Genomic DNA, 6000 nt, shown 5'->3' on the forward strand with positions numbered 1-6000 from the left:
TGTCGCATCCTGACTGCCTTGTTTGACTCACGTGTAGAAGCAACTTCTATGAATAGCTGCCCCTGCTTCGAGCTGCTCCATGGGTAGGGGAGCTCTAGGAACATGAAGACCAGGTAGAAAAACTGAGTGATTTTATAAGGAAATATGTCCTCCTTTCAGTTTAAGGGTTCAACTTAGACTCTTTTGGGGTTTTAACTTCAATTTTCAGCCCTGTTCAGCTAGAGACAGAACTACTGAGGTAGTGCTTTGTATGGACACAAGGACAATATCTGTCTATCCATCTGCTTGTAGCTTTTCAATCCCGTGACCAGTCCTAGTTCAGTCAAACTCAGCAACTTCACAAATCCTGAATTCAAACCGATTTCATGATGTCGTCTCACCAGATAGCAGACATGTTTCTGTTCAAGCACAGGTCTGGATGCAACCTTTATTGTGCAGCAAAGAAAACAACCGAGATGTGCTGTAGTACAGAAGGTCAAGCTCCTGTGCCCTTCAGCACGGCTGGTTTGCTCTTCATGCAACCACTTGTGTTAATATTTGTGGGAGCATTTTTACTCTTTACGTATTTTTTCAGACCCTAAATTTTAAATTTAGATTTAAAATCTACAATATAGCACAGACTGAGTCTGTAATAGGCAATAGAAGTGCTACATAACGCCCTTTTCCTCTCCGATCATCAAAATATTTGTAGTTTGGGGTGCACTTTTGCCATATACCAACTCTTTTGCAGGGACAAAATTGGAATTTGGACTTTGAATCATTTTACTCTGCTTCAGGATGTCCTTCAAAGGAAATACAGGCTGGACAGCCCTGCTGCCCCCAAAGAGGACAAGTGCAGACCAGCACTGCCCAGCCCTGGTTCATAGGCTCACCTGTAGATGTGCCATGTTTCCTTTTCTAAATATTACAATAAATTCTCTTGCACAGAAAAATAAGAGCGCGTGAAAAGGTTTTGGGGTCACTGAAACAATGCAACTCAAATGGTGACTGTCGGTAAACGTGAAATAAAACACATTTGCTGAAAGCCCAATTAAAGAGGTGTCAGGGAACGTATTTGGTCTCACGCTCGCGGCTCAGCGTGCACAGCCCCCTGGTGCGGTGAAGCCGATGTGGTGTCACTCATTGAGCTGCAGTGACACCATCGTGCGCCTGAGCCCTCTGATTCTGCAGAGCAAAGGATAAAATGTTTATCAGATTTGACCTAGATTTGGCCTTGATTTTTAAAGGCAGGCTCATCACTCTATGAATAAACTCAGGATGTTGAATATAAACATCTAAAAAATAGGAGACGATGACTTCTCACTCAACCACTACAAACCAGAAAAGGAGAAAATTAAGATTTTAAAGGAAAAGTCCCAGCAGTGTGGAAGCAAGATGGGAAGATGCTCCATTTAAAACAACTTGAGTCCAACTTTCCAAATCCTTGGGAACACAATACTCCTGGAGCAGTGACAACCACATCGCGCATCCATGCACACCCTGCCCTTCTCCTGGGGTTATTCCTCAGATCTTCAGGGGGCTTGAGCTAGAATTGGAGTCACACACCAGACTGAGCTCTCGATAAGAGGCAGCCACTGTAGAAACCAGAGACTTCAGCCTCTTCCAGGAACCCCGGGTGGGGTATTTTCAGAGAAAAGGTCGACCTCTCTCTTTCCGTCCACAAAAAATGACTAGCCGTTAAAGTAGGCCTGGCTGTTTTCTGAAGGTTTTTGCTGTAGCCCAAACTTCTAGATAGGAAAATAATACACAATGGGAGTAGATCTTTCTTCCTGGCTCTGCTAGTTGTCTGCAGAAGGCTTTTTTTTCCCCTTATCAGGATTGCCTATCTGGGTGCTACATGTTTTGCACACTTTGGGCTTCCTTTGGCCTGTCCTTTGCACTCCTGACATCTACCTGGACCCATACCCTGGCAGAATGACCTCCTAGCACACAGAGTTCGTTTGCCTTAGCAAAACTGAGCTTGTGGAAATCTGCTTTTTCCCCTTCTGGCTGAGGAAACGGGACCATTCACACCTCTTGACGGTGGGCGGTGGTGTGGAAAGGAAAGAGAGATTTATGAAGCCTGGGAGAAAATATAGTGGAAAGACAGCAGGTGTACCTACGGTGATGTTCCCTTGGGAGGAGGCAGGAGTACATTTCCATCTTGGTTTTGCCAGGTGTGAATCTTTCCAGGACCTGTATTGCTTCTGAATGAATGCTTATACATAGCAGCAATTCCTCCAAATCCCAGCCTAAGATGGGCATGAGCTGTTTGGGAAGAACTACTGCAAATGGACCAGTGCTGGAGCCCAAAGAGGCAGGACAGGGATTATTGTGCCTAAATCAGAACAGACTTCCACATCTGGGCTAGTTACTCTACGTTTGCTCCTTTTGTAGTCAGTAAAGTGTCACTTTGATCTGAAATGGTTTAGTTATCCACTTCAGGATGAGATAAATTATGCTCTAGAAGCATATTTCTCATCCCCCTGAGTGCAAAGGAAGCCCAGAGGCATCTGCCCTGAGGTCTGGGTCATGAGGTGCAAAAAGCTGTGGTCCTGGAGTCAATCTACCAGTCAATCTACACCTCGTGGCCAGGAGTTAAGGTCCAAATTATGTTTCCAATCCTTTAAATTGATGTTTGTCCAAAAAAATAGGGAGTGCACCATATTTTTTAACAGGAAAGTATTTTTTGTAATAAAATTAGCAGCCCCAGGCACTGCTCCAGGAGATATTATTAATAACGAGAGCCTTTGAATTTGTCTCTGTGAGCAACAGGAGTGAGCAAGACCTGAGACCTGATCCATTAGCTGCTGAGCTTTGGGTTGAGTTTTCTAGTTTTCCTCTTAGTGGAATCAAATTCTCCAGGATCCAACATAAGAAAGAGGGAGAAAGGCTGTTTCTCCTGCCTTTGGGATGGGTGGTAATCTTGCTTCTCCAGTACATTAATCAGATGCAAATTCACTAACGTTAAGTAACTGCACAAGTGGTGACTGAGGTGGGGAGACAACCTGACCTCAAAAAAGCTTCAAGGCTCCTTCAGACAAACAGCCGTAGGCTTGGATGCTTTCCCAAAGTGTAGCTAAACATTTTGCATTTGCAAAAAAAACCCAACAAGTTGGAAACCTCCCAAGAGGCTTTTCCTAAGAAATGTCTGAACCTTCCTGCTTCGATAGGGCTAAAACTTCTCTGGGACAACCTTTGGTCATGTTGGGGCAATTGGAAGGGACCCGATGGCAGGTGGCAGCAGGGTATCGAACTAGGACAAAACCAGTCTGAGGATGGGTCTTCTGCATTTCAGCTGCATCATGCCAGGTCTTGGGCAGAGCAAGGTAACCTGAAAAATACCATGAGAAAGATTTGTGTGCTGGCAATAGCAGGAGTCATGGCTTGGGTGTGGGTGTCACCCAACCAAGGGCTCTGGTCAGGCTGTATGTTTCCATGAGCAGCAGGAGAAGGGACATAATCAGCTCTGCTGTGCCTGGGGTAATGACAACTTAGAGGCACTGCTGGCCCCAGCTGCATCATGTAGCTTCCCCTTGATGCCAAGCAGGTATTTTGGATCATCTGGCTGTGCTGCACACCTGGGTCCCAACTATCAAAAGCACGTGCGTTCCAGAAAGAGTTTTTTCTCCATCTGTGCTCAGAAATGAGCTGTAGCAGCGCTGGCAGAGATGCTGGAAGGGGAAAGGCTGACTTTGGTGAACCAGACATCTCTCACAGCTGGTGCTGCATCCAGGCTGCCCTTGCATTAGCTCCTACCTCCAAATGCCACAGCCACTGATCCCCAGGTAACTCCCAATAAAGATTGGATTTTACTTGCACAACTTTTTGGATGGTGTTGTCCTGATTTCTCTCTGGGCTAAGAAGTCAGTAGTGGATGCCAAGGTTCTGGCTTTCCTCTCCCATCACACACTGAGCAGTTGTCCCCTCTGTGGAAGCAGGTTGGCCTCTGAGGAGCAGGTTGTCTCAAACCCCCTCACTATGAGGTGCTAGAGCTTCACCAGGCATCCCTTTATGAAATAAAACCATCACCAAAGTGACCCATGCATTTGGTCCCTATTGTGATCACAGAAATCAGGTGGCAGGGAGGAGAAGGATGTCCCCAGGATGTCCTTGCCCACGGCTATGGTAGCATTGATCCCTGGAGCTACATGAACCAAGTAGTGCCTTGACTCAAGCTCTGGTTTTGAAGACACTTTTTTTTGTGTTGGTTTGTGGTTTTTTTTCATCAGATCTGTGACATTAGATACCCTTAGACCCTAGATGAGAACAGCCACATCCAAAATGCATGTTCAGACTCATCCTTGGCTTTGTTAGCATGTCTGGAAATGGCTCAGGAGAGTGCTACTTGAGTGTGCCCATACTAAAAATTTTGCAGTAGGGATATGTTCTTGTGCCCATTCCTGCATGCCAGGACTGTTTAATTTACTATATATAGTCATAGCATATGTGTACTTGAATTTATTCTCTCTCCAGCCTGATTCAGTGTAGAGGTTTCATGTAGCATACACTATAAAAAGTTTCTTTTTCAGATTTTCATCTTGACATGAAAGTGCATTACAACATTTGCCATCAATAAAACACAATTCCTTCCATGTGAAAAGCATTACAGCCACAGTATGGTTATTGAGTGATGATACCTGGATGACGGAAATACACGAACAGGAAAGTGTACACAGGGAAACTTCAGAAATGATGCCAAGTTTTTTGAAAAAACAATGTCTGATAGCAATGCAGATGGGTTGGGAGAATTTAGTTCGTTTGTACTCACAAAAAAAAAAAAAAAAAGGAAGGGAAGAAGCTTATCACCTCCCCCAAGTTGAATTTACTTTGGTACTGGTGTTCAGCTTCTATTCTTACAAAAAAAAAAAAAAAAAAGGGAAGAGAAAGAAAGAAAGAAGCTGAGCTGAAAGAGAAATAAAAACCATCACAAATGAGTAACTGAGGAGGCTGGCTGGCGACTCAGTGAAGACATGTGTGAGGAACAGATTTCTTGCCTCTTGCTCTGTGGTTCAATCTTGGGCCAAGCCAGTCTTGACAAGCATCAGGGTTTTCAGGAGCTACTTCTGCTCTCAGCCTGTTGCTCATGCCCAGCTCAGCATCCAGTGCTGGGCTGGCAGGGACTGAAGGTACCATTGAGATTACCCTTGTGCCTTTAATTCCTAGAGATAGGTCCTCCATGTCAAGCTTGATGACACTGGGGACTCTAAATGGGAGATTGTCCTCTCTTATACAGTCTACACCTAAACTAAGCAGCTGACTCCAAACTTCCTGAAACAGAGGGGAAAAAGTCCCATGGCTTTGTAAAGAGCTTTGGATCAAGCCTTTCTCCTGAAAATGTGCCAAGCCGGGATCCTTCTACTGGCTCTAAATTTGGTTTTTATGAAAATGTTCCCATTAGCACCAAAATAAATGCTAGCTGCATTTTGATTTTAGCAAAAGTTTAGCTTGGAGAAAAAAAACATGCTAATTAACTTGTTAATTGAACGCATTAAACATACATCTCCAAATCTTCCTGAAAATAACGTAAATCACCAGCGCTGGGTTCCCAAGATGCAAGGCAAGTTGCTCGACTTTGGAATGCGTAAACATTTAGTGGAAGAAATTGCGACTTCAGAGAAAGTACAAACAAAGCAGCCTGTTTGTTTGTGCGGCTGCTTTCTCGCAGGAGAACAACCGAGAAGCATGGAAAGCCTCGAGTGTCCTCCATGGTTCGTGTTTGTAGCTGGGATCCAAAAGGGGACAGAACAAAGACTTTCCTATTTATAGCCGCGCGGCCGAAAGCAAAAGCGCTCGAGTGATGAAAAGGCACAGTCTGCCATTGTCGAGGCTTCTGAAAAGAGCACAAACCATGGTTTATCAAAGAGCAGTTACAAAAAAAGGATTTTTGCCGGGTGGAAAATAAATGATGTTTTTCCATTGAATCCACCATCCCACATAATAATTTTTTTCTGGATTGGTCACACTTCATCAGAGCAGTGATTACAGCTTGGGGGGGGGGGGGGGGGGGGGGGAGAAAAC

Source organism: Calidris pugnax, unplaced genomic scaffold, assembly GCF_001431845.1.
Source record: "Calidris pugnax isolate Ruff unplaced genomic scaffold, ASM143184v1 scaffold276, whole genome shotgun sequence".
Lineage (NCBI taxonomy): Eukaryota > Metazoa > Chordata > Aves > Charadriiformes > Scolopacidae > Calidris > Calidris pugnax.